Here is a 17,904-nt window from a genome sequence, read left to right as displayed (position 1 = left end):
TCCCAGGCTAGGGGTCCAATTGGAGCCACAGCAACGTGGGATCCGAGCCGCATCTGCAACCTACACCACAGCTCATGGCAACGCTGGATCCTTAACCTACTGAACAAGGCCAAGGATCGAACCTGCAAATTCATGGTTCCTAGTCGGATTCGTTAACCACTGAGCCACAACGGGAACTCTTGATGTGAATGTTTTTTTAGGTGTTTGTTGGGCTGTTTATCTTTTTATTGTTGAGTTGTTAGTGTTCTTTATATATTTTGGATACTAGACCATTATCAATGTATGATTTGCACATATTTTCTTCCATTCTGTAGGTTGTCTTTTCACTTTCATGATAGTGTTCTTTGATGCACAAAAGTTAAAAATTTTTTTCGTCTGTGCCTGTGGCATATGAAAGTCCCTGGGCCTTGGATCGAACCCATATCTGACAGTGACCTGAGCCAGAGCAATATTAGATCCTTAACCTGCTCAGCTACCACAGAACTCCTAGCACACACTTTTTTGATTATTGTAGCTTTGTAGTGTATTTTGAAACCAGAAAGTATGAGTCTCCCAACTTTGTTGTTTTCAAGATTGTTTTTGCAATTAGGAGTCCCTTGCCATTCATTCCATAGCAGTTTTAGAATTGATATTTTCATTTCTGCAAACTAGGTTGTTGGAATTTTGATCAGGATTGTGTTGAATCTGTATATTACTTTAGGGAGTATTGCCACTTTATTTTATTTTATTTTTTGGTCTTTATGTCTTTTCAGGGCCACACCTGTGGCATATAGAGGTTCCCTGGCTAGGACTTGAATTGGAGCTGTAGCTGCCAGCCTACACCACAGCCACAGCAATGCTGGATCCTTAACTCATTGAGTGAGGCCAAGGATCAAACCCACATCCTCATGGTTGCTAGTTGGGTTCGTTAACCACTGAGCCATAATGGGAACTCCTATTGCCACTTTAATATTGAATCAGATCTAAAATTCTTGGTTGATAGGTTTTTTTCTTTCAGATCTTTAAATAAGTATGCTAGTCCCTCTGGCTTCCGAAATTTCTGATGAGAAATCTATTGTAGTATTAATCTTACTGAGGATCTCTTGTATATGGATTATCTGCTTCTTGCTGCTTTCAGTATTTGTCTTTGTCTTTCAGCAGTTTGATTATAATTTATCTCCATGTGGATCTTTTTGTGTTTACCCTATCCTGTGGTGGAGTTCTGTGAGTTCTTTAATATGTAGATTCATGTCACTTTCTCTATGTTTTTCTACTCTTATGGAAAAAGTGGGATTTTTAGGGGTATTATTTTTGGTTTTCAGAAATTTGGGTGTCATTCTTTTCTTTTATGTTCCAGACAGCATTGGGCCCTGTATTTTATAACCTAAGAAAAAAATTTCTTCCTAAAGACCGTTCTCCAGCATTTTTCAAGTTTGTATCCTGGATAAGTTGAAGTGGTTTGAACTTTAGATTTATATTATGCTCGTAGATAGAGGGTTTGAGCTATGCAGTTAATGTTAATGTTAATTTACTTAAAAGACCATAAAGTTAATATTTCTAAGGATACTCAGAAATATTTTATTTAAAATAAATGAGACAAATATTAAGGGAACTGTCTAAATCTAAAACCACTTCAAAATAAAGGGTTAAAAAATTAGGAGATGTTGCTTGCTTCGGCAGCACATATACTAAAATTAGAACGATACAAAGAAGATTAGCATAGCCTCTTTGTAAGGATGACGTGCAAATTCATGAAGTGTTCAATTTTTTTTCTTTTTTTTTGTCTTTTTGCCTTTTCTAGGGCCGCTCCTGCGGCATATGGAGGTTCCCAGGCTAGGGGTCCAATCGGAGCTGTAGCTGCCGGCCTACGCCAGAGCCACAGCAGCATGGGATCCGAGCTGTGTCTATAACCTACACCACAGCTCAAGGCAACACCGGATCCTTAACCCACTGAGCGAGGCCAGGGATCGAACCCACAACCTCATGGTTCCTAGTCGGATATGTTAACCACTGAGCCACGACGGGAACTCCATGTTCGATATTTTTAAAAGAACAATATTGGAGATATGGAGAGCCAGGGAGAATCCCGGGTTGGCAAAAAGACCTTTTAAACTGATGATACTTGAAAGATTCAACAGATGTAGAGCAAAAGCCTATTTTGAGCTCCCCTTATCGGAATAAAAGCAGAAGCTTCTGGGAAACCATGGCTATGGATTTCCTCTGGGACCTTCTAGTCCCAGACCAGGAGTAACTACTTTAAAGCCCTTCTGTGGGGTGTTCTGTGACCCTGAAGAAGATGCAAAGATCAGTTCCCTGTGTACAAACATTATCACAAACTTTCTTAGATCCTATTGTTTTTCCAAAGAATCCATTTGTCTTTCCAGAAGAAACCCATCTGTTCTTCCCTTAGAAGCCAGTTCTCCCCTCCCTGTTTCCAATATTAAGTTAGGTTTATAAGCCTTTAACTATCACCATAAAGCATGTTAGTTACTTTTTTGATCGGCTTTTGTGTGCTTAGAAATAAACCTTTTCTCTTGTTCATGTAAAAAAAAAAAAAAGGAAATGTACATCTCTATTTGTTAAATTAACATCAAAAAAAAATTGAGAGATCTGCTTTATACACTGAAGAGTAAAAATTTAGCAGTTAGAAACTGAATCAGCCTTGGTTAATGTGGCATGAATGACTGTACAATTCCGTAACTCCCAATGGATGCTGATTATCAGAAAGAACTAAAAATAAGACAAAACATTAATGCTCCATCTCAAAATATAAATTTAAAACACTTTAAATCTCAATACAGTGTAATTGGGAAGAAACCAAAAGATGGCACTGAAACCATGCACACAAATCTTTAGCCCTTAAATGTACAGGATATTGAATCAATTTTGGGAGTATGCGGAAATAAAAAAAACAGAAGACCTTGCAGTGCCAATAAAGCCTAATTTTCAGAGCATGCCAGCTCTGATTTTGCCACATTGGAACTCTTGTAGCCACTCACCTTCCTGGAAAGAGTACAGACAAAAAGTGTTTAAGTCACCAGGGGGAAAGAAGCATTGATATAACCAGTTGTCAGAGAAACCAAAGATGTTTATAATCCTGAGGTAAAAGTTGGGATTCCACAGATATGTTTGTTTGGTATATGTGTTGATGCATAACATTTTTAAAAAATTTTGTAATGATTTTTATATTTTCCATTATAGCTGGTTTACAGTGTTCTGTCAATTTTCTACTGTACAGCAAGTTGACCCAGTCACACATACATGTATACATTGTTTTTTCTTACATTATCATGCTTCATCTTAAGTGACTAGATATAGTTTCCAGTGCTATACAGCAGGGTAACATTTTTTTAAAATTGTGATTTAATCGACATAGAACTTTATATTAATTTCAGGTGTATAACATAATGATTTGATATGTGTATACTTTGTATACAATCACCCCAATAAGTCTAGTTAACATTCGTTACCACACATAGTTGCAGTGTTTTTTCTTATGATCAGAACCCTAGAAGTAACTTTAAAATATTCAATCTTATTTTCTGTAGTCACCATTCTGTACATTATACCCCAAAGACTTATTTATTTTAAACCTGGAAGTTTGTAACTTTTGACCACCTTTACCCATTTTACCCACCCCCCATCTCTAGCAACCATCTGTCTGTTCTCTGTATTTATGACTTTGTTTTTTGTTTGTTTTATTTTAATTAAGAGTCCACCTATAAATGAGATTATATGATATTTGCTTTTCTCTGACTTATTCTACTTAACAGGTTCTATCCATGTTGTTGGAAATAGCAGCATTTCCTTCTTTTTTTATGGCTGAAGAATATTCCTGTGTGTATGTTGTGTGTTTGTGTGTGTATGTGGTTGTGTGTATATGTGTATACATGCATACCACATTTACTTTATTCATACACTGATGGACACTTAGGTTATTTTCATTTCTTGGCTATTGGAAATAATGCTACAGTGAACATGTGGATGCATACATCTTTTCAATTTCGTGTTTTTGTTTCCTTTAGATAAATACCCAGAAGTGGAAATGCTAGGTTGTATGGTGGCTCTATTTTTAATTTCTTGAGAACCTCCATACTGTTTTCTATAGTGGCTGTACCAGTTTGCATTCCTACCATCAGTGTTTGAGAGTTCCCTTTTCTCCACATCCTCAACAACACATTTTTTTGTCTTTTCGGTAACAGCTGTTCTAATAGGTGTGAGGTGATATCTTATGGTGGTTTTGGTTTGCATTTCCCAGTTAATTAGTGATGTTGAGCACCTTCTCATGTATCCATTGGTCATTTGAATGTCTTTGGGAAAATGTGTACTTGGATCCTAAACTCATTTCTTTTGCAGGTCGTGTATGTGTTGGATTTTTTGGTTTTTTACTATGGAGTTGTCCGAGTTCTTTGTATATTTTGGTTTTTAACCCCTTATTGAATAAGGGATTTGAAAACATATTTTCCCATTCCATAGGTTCTTTATCATTTTGTTGATGGTTTCCTTTGCAGTGCAGAAACTTTTAAGTTTAATATACTCCTGCTTGTTTATTTCTGCTTTATTTGGCTTTAATTTGGTGTCAAATCCAAAAAATCATCACCCAGACCAACGTCAAGGAGCTTAGAGCCTACGTTTTTTTCTTCTAGGAGTTTTACAGCTTCTGGTCTTATATTCAGATCTTTAACCCATTTTTAATTAATTTTTTTGTATAGTGTAAGATAGTGGTCCAGTTTTCATGCTTTCGCATGTGACTGCCCAGTTTGCTAACACCATTTATTGAATATACTGTCTTTTCCCCATTTTATATCCTTGGCCCCTTTGTTGTAAATTAATTGCCCCTATATGTGTAGGTTTGTATCTGAGCTCTCTTATTCTGTTCCATTGATCTCTATTGCTAGTTTATATCTACACCATACTGTTTCGATTATTACAGCTTTTTAATATAGTTCAAAATCAGGAAGCATGGTGTTTCTAGCTTTGTTCTTTTTCATGATTGCATTGACTTTTAGTTATTTTTTTTTTTATTATTATTATTATTTTTTTGCTATTTCTTGGGCCGCTCCTGCGGCATATGGAGGTTCCCAGGCTAGGGGTCGAATTGGAGCTGTAGCCGCCGGCCTATGCCAGAGCCACAGCAACGCGGGATCCGAGCTGCATCTGTAACCTACACCACAGCTCACGGCAACGCCGGATCGTTAACCCACTGAGCAAGGGCAGGGACCGAACCCGCAACCTCATGGTTCCTAGTCGGATTCGTTAACCACTGCGCCACGATGGGAACTCCAGACTTTTAGTTATTTATTTATTTTTTTTATGGTTCCATACAAATTTTAGGGTTATTTGTTCTATTTCTTTGGAAAGAGCCAGTGGAATTTTGATAGAGATTGAGTTGAATGTGTAGATTGCTTAACAATCTTGATTTTTTTCAATCCATGAGCATAGAATTACTTTCCATTTATTTTTATCTTCAATTTCTTTCATCAGTGTTCTGTAGTTTTCAGTGTAGAGGTGTTTTACTTTCTTAAATTTATTCCTTCCTTTTTTGCTTTTTAGGGCTGCACCTGTGGCATATGGAAGTTCCCAGGCTAGGGATCAAATTGGAGCTGCAGCCGCTGGCCTATGCCACAGCCACAACAATGCGGGATCTGAGCTGTGACTGCAACCTATACTACAGCACGTGGCGATGCCAGATTCTTAACCCACTGAGTGAGGCCAGGGATCAAGCCTCCATCATCATGGATACTAGTCTGCTTCGTTAATTGCTGAGCCACAAAGGGAACTCTGAATGGATGTTGTATTTTGTTGAATGCATTTCTTGCACCTATTGAGATGATCATGTTTTTAATCCTTCATTTTGTTAATGTGGTGTATCACATTGATTTGCAGATGTTGAGCCATGCTTGAATCCCTGGAGTAAATCCCACTTGATCATGGTGTATGATCCTTTTCATGTATTGTTGAATTTAATTTGCTAATATTTTGTTGATATTTGCATCTATGTTGATGAGGGGATATTTGCTTATAATTTTCTTTTCTTGTGGCATCCTCATCTGATTTTGATATTAGGATAATCAGTGTCTGGCCTTATAAAAGGAGTTTGGAATTGCTCCCTCCTCTTCTTTTCTGAAAGAGGTTGGGAAGGAGTACTGTTAATTCTTCTTTGAGTGTTTGATAGAATTCAGCAGTCAAGCTCTCTGGTCCTGGACTTTTGCTTGTGGGAGGTTTTGATTACTGATTCAGTCTTCTTATTGGTAAGTGCTATGTTTAGATTTTCTTTTTTTTTAATTTGTCTTTTTAGGGCTGCACCTGTGTCATATGGAGGTTCCCAGGCTAGAGGTCAAATTGGAGCTATAGCTGCTGGCCTACGCCACAGCCACAGTGATGCCAGATCCAAGCTGCGTCTCCCACCTACACCACAGCTCATGGCAACGCTGGATTCTTAACCCACTGAGCGAGGCCAGGGCTCGAACCTGTGTCCTCATGAGTACTAGTCAGATTTGTTTCTGCTGAGCCATGATGGGAACTCCAGATTTTCTTTTTCTTCATGACTCTATCTTGGTAGGTTGAATGATAGGAATTTGCCTATGTCTTCTAGGTTGCATAGTTTTTTATGTATAATTTTCATAGTAGTCTCTTTATGATCTTTTGTATTTCTGTGTTGTGACCTCTCATGTCTCATTTTGTTTAATGTATGCCCATTTTATCATTTCAAAGAATCAGTTCTTAGTTTGATTGATCTTTATTATTTTCTTTAGTCTTTATTTCATTATTATCTACTCTGATCTTTGGTATATGCTTCCTTTACTGACTATTAACTTTGGGCTTAGTTTGTTTTTTAATAGTTCCTTGACATGTAAAATTAGGTTGTTTGAGATCTTTCTTATTTCTAAATATAGCCATTTGCTTTTGTGAAATTCTCTCTAAAAACTGCTTTTTTGCTGCATTCTATAAATTCTGTTATGTGGTATTTCTGTTTTCATACGTCTCAAGATTTTTTTTTATAAGACTTTTTTTTTTTTTTTTTTGGCTGCACTTGTGGCATATAGAAGTTCCCAAGTCAAGGATCGAATGAGTGCCACAGCTGTAACTAGAGCCACAGCAGTGACAGTGCTGGATCCATAACCTGCTGAGCCACAAGAGAACTCCCCAGGATATTTTTTGATTTCTCTTTTGATTTCTTTCCTATATTGGTTGTTCCATAGCATATTGTTTAATCTCCATGATTTGTGGATTTTCCAATTTTCTTCTTAAAATTGATTTCTAGTTTCACACCATTATGGTTGGAAAAGATACTTGATATGAATTTGGTCTTCTTAAATTTATTGACTTGTCTTATGGCCTAAATTGTGATCTATCCTGAAGAATGTTCCATGTGTGCTTGAGAAGAATGTGTATTCTGTTGCTTTTGGTAGAATGTTCTGTTTATATATAGTCCATCTGGTTTCACATGTCATTTAAGGCCAGTGTTTATTGACTTTCTGTCTGTATGATCTATGGAAGTTGTATGTTAAAGTCCCTGAGTCTTTTTTTTTGGCTGCACCCACAGCATGTGGAAGTTCCTGGGCCAGAGATTGAACCCATGCCACAGCAGTGACAACACTGGATCCTTACCTGCTGGGCTACCAGGGAACTCCTCTTTAAAAAAAATTTTTTTTTTTAATTTATTTTTTTGGCTGCAGTGTGCAGTGGCCTAATGTGGGATCTCAGTTCCCAGACCACGGATTGAACCTAGACCACAGCACTGAGTCTTAATCACTAAACCACTAGGGGACTCCCATAAAGTCCCTGACTCTTATTGCATTGCTGTGTATTTTTCCTTTCAGGCTTGTTAATATTTGCTTTATATATTTTGTGCTCCCATGCTGTGTTTTATATTCTTTTTTGAGTTGACCCTTTTATCATTATATAATCTCTTTTTTGTCTCTTAATATAGACCTTTTTTTTTAGTTAATATAGTCTTTGTCTTAAAGTCTGAAGTAAGTATGGCCACTCCAGCTTTCTTTGGTTTCCATTTGCATGGGAATATCTTTTTCTATCCTTTAAGTGTGTGTGTATCCTTTCATGTGTGAAGTGAGTATCTTTTAGGCTGTGTATAGATGGGTCTTTTTTTTTTTTTTTCCTATCCATTTTGGCACTCTTTGTCTTTTGTTTGGAGAATTTAGCCCATTTACATTTAAAATAATTTTTGATAGGTTTGTACTTGGAATTTTGTTAGTTTGTTTTTGCTTTTTTTTTTAGGGCCGCACCCGTGGCATATGGAGGTTCCCAGGCTAGGGGTCCAGTCAGAGCTACAGCTGCCAGCCTACACCATAGCCACAGCCACGTGGGAACCAAGCTGCATCTGTGACCTATACCACAGATCATGACAATGCTGGATCCTTAACCCACTGAGCGAGGCCAGAGATCAAACCCTCAACCTCATGGTTACTAGTCGGATCTGTTTCTGCTGTGCCACAACAGGAACTCCTTTATTGGAATTTTGTTAATTGTGTTCTGGTATTTTGTAGTGTATGTGTTTCTTTCTTCTGTGATTTTCTGTAGTGGTATGTTTAGATTCCTTTCTTTATCTTTTGCACTTCTTTAAAATTTTTTTTAAAAACTAAAGTGTAGTTGATTTACAATGATGGGTCAGTTTCTCCTGTACAGTAAATTGACCCAGTCATACTATGTATACATTCTTTTTCTCATACTATTTTCCATCATGTTCTATCACAAGAGATTGGATATAGTTCTCTGTGGTATAGAGTAGGAATCTTTTGCATTTCTACTGGTTTGATTAGTGGTTACCATGAGGCTTACTTAAAACAGCTTTTATTTATAACAGTCTTAAGTTGATAACCTCAGTTTCAAAGCATTCTTTTTTTTTTTTTTTTTTTTTTAAGGGCCTCACCTGCGGCATATGGAATTTCTCAGGCTAGGGGTTGAACTGGAGCTACAGCTTCTTGCCTATGCCACAGCCACAGCAATGCAGGATCCAAGCCATGTCTGTTGCCTACACCACAGCTCATGGCAACACTGGACCCCTGACCTACTGAGTAAGGCCAAGGATCAAACCTGTATCCTCATGGATACTAGTCAGATTCACTTCTGCTGTGCCACAACGGAACTCCTCCTATGCATTCTAAAGCTCTACGTTTTTACTGTTTTCCCTTGTACATTTTATGTTTTTGATGTTGCAACTTAAATCTTTTTAATCTTGTGTATCTGTTAACAAATTATTGCTATTTAATTATTTTTACTTCTTTTGTCTTTTAATCTTCACACTGGCTTTATAAGTGATCAACTGACCATCCTTACATTAGATTATTCTGAATTTTACTACCTATTTATCTTTACCAGTGAAATTTATACTTCGTGTTTCCTTGTTACTGGTTTGTTCTCTTTTGTTTCAGCTTAAAGGAGTCCCCTTAACATTTCTTGTAAGACCAGTCTGGTGGTGATGACCTCCTGCAGCTTTTGCTTGACTGGAAAACTCTTTTTCTCTCCTTCCATCCTGAAGGACAACTTTGCTGGGTAGAATTTCTTGGTTGGCAAGTATTTTTCTTGAAGCACCTTGAATATGTCATGCCACTCCCTTCTGTCCTGTGATGTTAACATTAAAAAATCCTGATGGTTTTATTGGGGGGGTTTCCTTATATATAACAAGTTGTTTTTTTTCCTTGCTGTTTTAAAAATTCTCTCCTTGTGTTTAAATTTTGACATTTTAATTATAAATGGTATAAGTCTCTTTGGGTGCATCTTATTTGGATCTCTCTGAGCTTCTTGGATTTGAATGTTATCTTTCCCAGCTTAGGGAAGTGTTCTGCCCATTTCCCCTCTTTTTCTTCTTCTGAGACCCCTATAATGTGAACATTGGTCCATTTGAAGTGGTCTTATAGGTCCCTTAAACTGTCTTTTTGCTGCTGATTAGATGAGTTCCATTTCCTTGTTCCCGTTTACTGCTCCTTCATGTTCCTACAGGAACATGTAGTCTGCTGTTGAACCTCTGTTTGGTACTTTATTGTAGTTTCTATCCTTCTGTTGAAATTCTGTCTTTGTTCTTCTGTTCTCTTAAGCTCGTTTAGCACTTTTTATGACTATTTGAATTTTATCAGCTATATCACTTATCTCCATTTCATTAAAGTTTTTTCCGGAAAATTTATCTTGTTCTTTTGCTTGGAACATATTCCTCTGTTTCTTTATTTTCATTGACTCTCTGTGTTGGTTTCTATGCATTAGAATAAACACCATCTCTCCAAGTCTTTACATGAATGGCCTTGTGTAGAAGAAGAATCTTATTGTTCAACTAAGATTTGAGAGACAAGGAGTTCCCGTCGTGGCGCAGTGGTTAACGAATCCGACTAGGAACCATGACGTTGCAGGTTCGGTCCCTGCCCTTGCTCAGTGGGTTAACGATCCGGTGTAGGTTGCAGACGCGGCTCGGATCCCACGTTGCTGTGGCTCTGGCGTAGGCCAGTGGCTACAGCTCCGATTTGACCCCTAGCCTGGGAACCTCCATATGCTGTGGGAGCGGCCCAAAGAAATAGCAAAAAGACAAAAAAAAAAAAAGATTTGAGAGACAAAACTTTTGTGATTGTCCAAACAACCTGCTTTGTTCCTAGTGGCTCCCATTAGTTGAGGGTGTACCAAGACTTATCAGTATTCCATAAAGGAGGATCTTAGCACCTAGATTTAGCTTGATTGAAAGCTATATGCTCCAGGAGCAACTTTTCAAATATATGCAAATATATCTTTTTCAGGGGAAGACTGGGATATGGGTGTTTCTGTCTGCTCCCTTTTCACTGTGTCCTGGAAGGTTAGCCACAGAGAGTCTGTAGGAGCTCTTGAAGAACTCTTTCTTAGTTCACTATGCCTTATCCTATGGATCCAAGTCCTGTTGGCTTTTAAGCTAGATGTTTTGGGTGCCTATCTTTCAGGTGCAGATCTTAAAAGCTGGTGTGCTAGATCTGGGGCTCAAATCCTTTGCTCCTCAGAGAGACTGTGTGTTGGGAGTTCCCTCATGATTGAGGGTCACTACACCCAAGGTGAGGTTTATGGTGAGATTGTGTCTCAGTCTCTCCAAACCTTTTTGGTGTGGGTTTTGTCATTTGCTTGATATGTAGAAGTTACTCAGCCAATTTTTTAGTTTCTCTCAGAGGGAATTGTTCCATTTGTAGCATTAAATTCCATGGCAGGAAGTAAGATCAGGATCCTCCTATGTTGCTGTCTTGAACTGGAACTGATACATACAATATGTTTAAAAAAAAAAAAGATGAGTTGTCAATGTTTAAAAGTTGGTAGACGGAGTTCCCGTGGTGGCGCAGTGGTTAATGAATCTGACTGGGAACCATGAGTTTGCAGGTTCGATCCCTGGCCTTGCTCAGTGGGTTAACGATCCGGCGTTGCCGTGAGCTGTGGTGTAGGCCACAGACACGGCTCGGATCCCAAGTTTGCTGTGGCTCTGGCGTAGGCCAGCGGCTATAGCTGCGATTCAACCACTAGCCTGGGAACCTCCATATGCCATAGGAGCGGCCCAAGAAATGGCAAAAAGACAAAAAAAAAAGACAAAAAAAATTCAAAAAATAAAAAATAAAAGTTGGTAGATTTAATGGAGAGGCCCAGGTTTCTGGTTTTTCCTTTAAAAAGTCAGGAAATCTGACACTATTGGACTCACATTTCCAGTGAATTTGAAAAATGCCTGCTTTAGAAGGGTCAGACTGTATTTAGTTATCCATAGCTCCCATTGCTCTCAGTTGCTTTCCTTGGTTGCCATTTATCATAATAATGTCTTGTTCTTATAGTGTGAAGAGGGCAATGAAATGTTTCCTATGTCCATATTTCTATCAAAAGAGGAAGTTAAAGACTACCTGGGAAATATACTTATCTTTTAAATATTCTTGAGAAATATTTTTCTGTATTTTTTGAGATATTAGAAATTTTACTTTTTTTTTTTTTTTTTTTTGCTATTTCTTTGGGCCGCTCCCACGGCATATGGAGGTTCCCGGGCTAGGGGTCGAATCGGAGCTGTAGCCACCGGCCTATGCCAGAGCCACAGCAACGTGGGATCCGAGCCGCGTCTGCAACCTACACCACAGCTCATGGCAACGCCGGATCGTTAACCCACTGAGCAAGGGCAGGGACTGAACCCGCAACCTCATGGTTCCTAGTCGGATTCGTTAACCACTGCGCCACGACGGGAACTCCAAATTTTCCTATATTTTTAACATGCAAACAGAATGTCAGAAGAACATGATCTGATATCATTTTGACTGAAGTCTGGGTTGATTTTACCTATTCAGATTACCTGCTTTACTTATGTGGGCAAGTAAGTTTGTAACCTCTGCTTGTAAGTTTTCTAGGGCTGCCATAACAAAAACCACACAGACTAGGTGGCACATAAACAACAGAAATTAATTTTCTCACAGTTCTGGAGGCTAGCAGTCCAGTATCAAGATATAGACAGGTCTGTTTTTTTCTTAAGTTTCTCTCCTTGAACTGCAGATGGCTGCCTTCTCTCTGTGTCCTCATGTGCACCTTCCTGTGTGTGTCACAGCCCTAATGTTTCTCTGGCCAAATTTTCTCTTTTATAAGGACACCAGTCAGATTGAATTAGAGCCCAATTGAATGGCCTCGTTTTAACTTAATCAGCTATTTGAAGATTCTGTCTCCAAATTTGGGCACATATTGAGGTATACTTTCTAAGAAGTGTTAGAGCTTCAAATAAGAATTTGAGAAGGGGAGTTCCCGTCATGGCGCAGTGGTTAATGAATCCGACTAGGAACCATGACGTTGCAGGTTCGGTCCCTGCCCTTGCTCAGTGGGTTAACGATCCGGCGTTGCTGTGAGCTGTGGTGTAGGTCGCAGACGCGGCTCCGATCCCCCGTTGCTGTGGCTCTGGCGTAGGCCGGCGGGACCCCTAGCCTGGGAACCTCCATATGCCGCGGGAGGGGCCCAAGAAATGGCAAAAAGGCAAAAAAAAAAAAAAAAAAGGATTTGAGAGGAGTGCAGTTCAGTTTGTAAAAACGTATCTTAAAAAAACCCTACATGTATATACATAAAAATATTCAACTAACTGAAAATGAGTAGTCATAAAGCGGGAAACTAAGTAGATAATCAAACTAACAAAATGAGGTTAGTAAGATTTCAAGAAAGAAAGTTAAAAAGTATTCTTTGTGACATTTCATTTAAGAAGAAAGAAAATGCCATGCTAGGTGGAGGTCATAGGGAACAACAGTCACATTGAAATTGTTGAAAACCTAATTTTGAAATAGAAAAACAATTTGAGGAATTCTTTTAAAAGACAAATCTAAATCATATGTATGAAATTTATTATTAGAGGTAAGATACTTGATGGTGAGAGCTGAGAAAGCCAAAATCCTTGTCATAATTGATTGAGAACACTTGCAGTGGATGGACAAAGAATAATCAAACAATAAGCAGAAGTTCCCCAGAGCTGAAGTTGCCCACTTCTTCAGATTTAATTGATTGTCACAAATACTGAAAGTATTGACATACCCTGGTTGGATTTTGAAATCCAAACAAAAACCTCTAGAATTCTCCAAGTGTCAAAATAAAAGGAAGGAAGAAAATACAGATTTCCTAAAAGAGAAAGAGAATCAGATTGGCATCAGACTTCCGATCTGCAACACTAAATGCTAGATGATGTGGAGAAATGTTTAAAATATAGAAGGCAGAAGACCTAAATAGACATTTCTCCAAAGAAGAGATACGGATGGCCAGTAGGCACATGAAAAGATGCTCAACATCATTAATTATTAGAGAAATGTGGATCAAAACTACAACAGGGTATCACCTCACACCAGTCAGGATGGTCATTATTAAGTTTGTAAATAACAAGTGTTGAAGAGAATATGTAGAAAAGGGAACCCTCCTACACTGTTGGTGAGGATATTAATTGGTACAACAACTGTGGAAAACAGTATGGAGGTTTCTCAGAAATCTAAAAATAGAATTACCATATGATCTAGCAGTCCCACTCCTTGGCATATATTTGGGCTAAGCTATAATTCAGAAAGCCCTATGTTGATAGCAGCACTATTCATAATAGCCAAGACACGGAAACTTTTATATATCTGTCAATAAATGAATGAATGAAGAAAATGTGGTGCCTATATACAGAGGAATACTACTCAGACATAAAAAAAGAACAATGACATTCTCAGCAACATGGCTGCAACTAGAGATTATCATACTAAAGTAAGTCAGGAAGAGAGAAACAAATACTATGTTAGCACTTATATGTGGAATCTAAAATTGACACAAATGAACCTATCTGCAAAACAGAAACAAACTCACAGACATAGAAACAGTCTTGTGGTTGCCAAGGCAGAGGGAGGGGGGAGTGGGATGGGTTGGGAGTTTGGGGTTAGTAGGTGCAAACTATTGCATTTAGAATGGATAAGCAATGAGTAGATATCCTACTGTATTGCACAGAGAACTATATCCAATCTTCTGGGATAGATCATGATAGAAAATAATATAAAAAAAGAATGTATATAAATGTATGAGTCACGATGCCATACAGCAGAAATTGGCACATTGTAAATCAATCAACTATACTTTATTAAAAATGAAAGAAAAAATAAAATTTTAGAGTTCCTAGGACAGTTGAGATTATTAAAATGCTGTATCCATACATATGGTAGCCATTCTTTAAATGCAGTGAAACATGAATAACTGAACAATAAGAGAAAACAGAAAATTTTTTTTTAAAAATTGTTCTTTCATTTCCTATCCAAAATATTTTATTTTATAATAAAATTGAAGTATTACCTAAATTGCTTCCAGAGCTCTGTTTTAGCTTGAATAGAATACTTTGAACTTTCTAGCAGAATTGGACACTTAACCTAGTATAAATCCCTTGTGCAGAGGCCAGGATGGACACAGGTACTAGTTTATATACCTACACCTATAGTTTATATTCCTATATCAATAGCCAAGATTTGTATGGCTGTACCAAAGTGTCTTCTTATATGGGAGGGAGGTGGAGATAAAACTTCTTTAATTACCTTATTGATGTGAGATCCTGTTCCACATTTGAGGCTTGGAAAAATTATTTTGAAATATTAAAAATGTCAGAAAGGTACAAAGACTAGTATGGACACCATTGTTTCTACTTTCCCAGTTTAAAAATAATAAAGTATTTACTACTCAGATGAATTTTCCCTCTTTATAGATAGACATAACCAGTTTCCTAAATTTGTTGTCTATCATGCCCTGTGCACTTCATTTTACATATAGTATATATGTAGAAAACCTAAACAATGTATATTGTTTTATATATTTTACAATCATCTGAAGTAAGTGGTCTCAAATAGTCTATATTCCTCTGCAGTGTTTTGTTTTTTTTTAAAACAATTATGCATGTGAGATTTACTCAGACATATATAAAAAATATTCATAGTTTCCTCACATATTGCTGTAGTCTATTTTATGAACATACCAAATTTTATCCTCTTATTGAGGAGCATTTGAATGTTTCTCCTTCTCTGCTATAGCAGTTTTAGTAGACAGTGCTGGGGACATTCCTGTAAATACTTCATTGAACTCATTTGAAAATTTCTCTGAAGTATCAAGTGGAATTACTAGACTAGCATATTTATTTTCATTTTTACTTGATATTCCTACTTGCTCCTCAGAATGTTTGTAACCCTTTATATTCCACCCAACGGATTGAAGTTTGTTTTATCTGTCCTGAGTATTGTCACGTTTTTAATTTATGGTCTTTCATTGTGGGTTTTATTGCATCTTCCTAATTAATAGATTTGAGCAACTTATTTCTTGGCCCTTTATGGTTCTGTTTTTGTTTGTTTCTGTTCATATCTCTGCATGTGCTTTTCTGTTAGATTGCTCATCTTTTTCGTACTGATTTGCAGGAGTTACTTATACATTTAGGTTGTTAATTCCTTGTCAGTTTTGTGGATCACAAATGTTTTCCCTCACTTACTTTATATGAGAAATAAATTGTAATTTTACTGTAGTTGAATTATCAGTCTTTTCTTCTCTAGTTTTTACTTTTTATGTATTAATCTTTCCCTATCTCAAAGTCATGAAAGTATTCTTATAATACTTTCTTATTCTGTAATACATTAGAAAACATATGTCATTTTTTTGTTTCATTAGAAATCACATTAGTCATTTTTTCACATTTATTTATAATTCTTCTGGAATTTGTGAAATGTATAGTTAAATGGTTTTTAGCATGTCCATAGAGTTGTGCAAACCATCACTGTAATCTAATTGCGAAATATTTTATCATCCCCTAAAGAAAGCTTTTATCTATTAGCAGTCACTCCCCACTCTCGTCTATGTCCAGTGTTAGGCAGCCTCTTGACCTTCTTTCTTGCCTGTTCTGGACATTTCATGTAAACAGGATCAAATAATATGTGGTCTTTTGTGACTGGCTTCTTTCACTGAGCATAATGTGTTTGAGGTTCATCTATGTTATAGCATGCGTCAGTATTTTATTCCTTTTTAATGCTATAAAACATTTAATGAATGAATAATATAAAAAGTGTATATAAAACTAAGCATTATTTTCAGTATTTCAAAGTGGATTAAATATCTGTATGGGAATTCTCAGAAGATGACAACAGTGATAGAATAGTTTCCTAGTCCCCGCATGACTTTCTCATAAAAACAGAACAAGGAGTTCCTGTCGTGGCGCAGTGGTTAACGAATCCAACTAGGAACCCCAAGGTTGCATGTTCGATCCCTGGCCTTGCTTTGTGGGTTAAGGATCTGGCGTTGCCTTGAGCTGTGGTGTAGGTCGCAGATGCGGCTCGGGTACCCCTATTGCTATGGCTCTGGTGTAGGCCAGTGGCTATAGCTCTGATTTGACCCCTAGCCTGGGAACCTCCATATGCTGCGGAAGCGGCCGTAGAAAGGAAAAAAAAAAACAAAAAAAACCCCAAAAAACTCAGAACAAGTAGGATAGGAGAACCAAAAATCCATGAACAACATTTGCAAGAAAATTAGTTGACCATGTTTTTCCACAAACCCTCAAATACCAGTAGGTTGGGGAACAGACCACTAACAGCTCCAAGACATGTGTATTATCTACATAGGAAGAAGGAGGCAATGGAACATCAAATACATGTGAGAATTAAAAAGTAGCCAAAAGGCAGTCACTGGAAAGCCTGGAGGGTGAGTTTAAGAATCTCAGCTGAAACTGGGAGGGGTTTTGTGCACACTCATAATGGATGAGTGAAAAAAGTCTTGTAAAGTCTTAAGGGACTGGAGTACCTTCATGAAGCCTTTAAAACCAACCAAAGCCTCCTATCCAGGACCAGTCCTTACATGAGAAGGAACTGACAATACGGTTGAACATCCATTGAAGAATACAAAGGAAAGAGAATGTCCAGATTAAAGTGGCAGAGAGGAACAGAACCAAGATATTTCAGAAAATGAACTTTATTTTCAAACACTACACAAAAACAATAAGAGGGAGTTTTAGGATGGGAAATTAGGATAGCTCTTCTAGGCCAAGCTTCCTTCTAAAACTTTAGGAAAATGAATTCCATTTAAATATCAGCAGTATGAAATGATTGTTGTCAAATCTCATACAAAGTATTTTTAAAAAAATGGGACTTATAATAGCATTCCTATAGACAATGAAAGCATACCAGAAAGATGTTCACAAAACAGATGAAAACCATTAGGTATTAAGACAAAAGACAAGACAAAATCATTTAATCAGAATAAGGCATTAAAAAAAAAACACCAAGTTTGTATAAGGTAAAAATTTTGAAAAAGCTAGGTGGTAGAACTTTGTGATGTATTAGAGTTGAAAGAAAATTTATTTTAGAAATGACAGAAGGAATACACCAGAGCATTATAAACATAACAGACAATAACTTTAAAAGAGGAAGATGTGGGACTTCCTGTGTGGCTCAGTGGGTTATGAACCTGACTGGTATCCATGAG

At 37.3% G+C, this 17,904-nt stretch overlaps 1 protein-coding gene and 1 non-coding gene across 8 annotated transcripts in view; both read left to right on the top strand.

The window, feature by feature from the left end:
• DNM1L (dynamin 1 like) overlaps positions 1-17,904 on the top strand; it is a 62,898-nt gene that overhangs the window by 7,005 nt on the left and 37,989 nt on the right. The window lies entirely within an intron of this gene.
• LOC125131913 (U6 spliceosomal RNA) lies at positions 1,644-1,750 on the top strand. Its single transcript, XR_007136088.1, has one exon. It is a non-coding gene; the product is annotated as a U6 spliceosomal RNA (small nuclear RNA).

Source organism: Phacochoerus africanus, chromosome 7, assembly GCF_016906955.1.
Source record: "Phacochoerus africanus isolate WHEZ1 chromosome 7, ROS_Pafr_v1, whole genome shotgun sequence".
NCBI lineage: Eukaryota > Metazoa > Chordata > Mammalia > Artiodactyla > Suidae > Phacochoerus > Phacochoerus africanus.
This window is presented reverse-complemented; position numbering and strand designations above follow the sequence as displayed.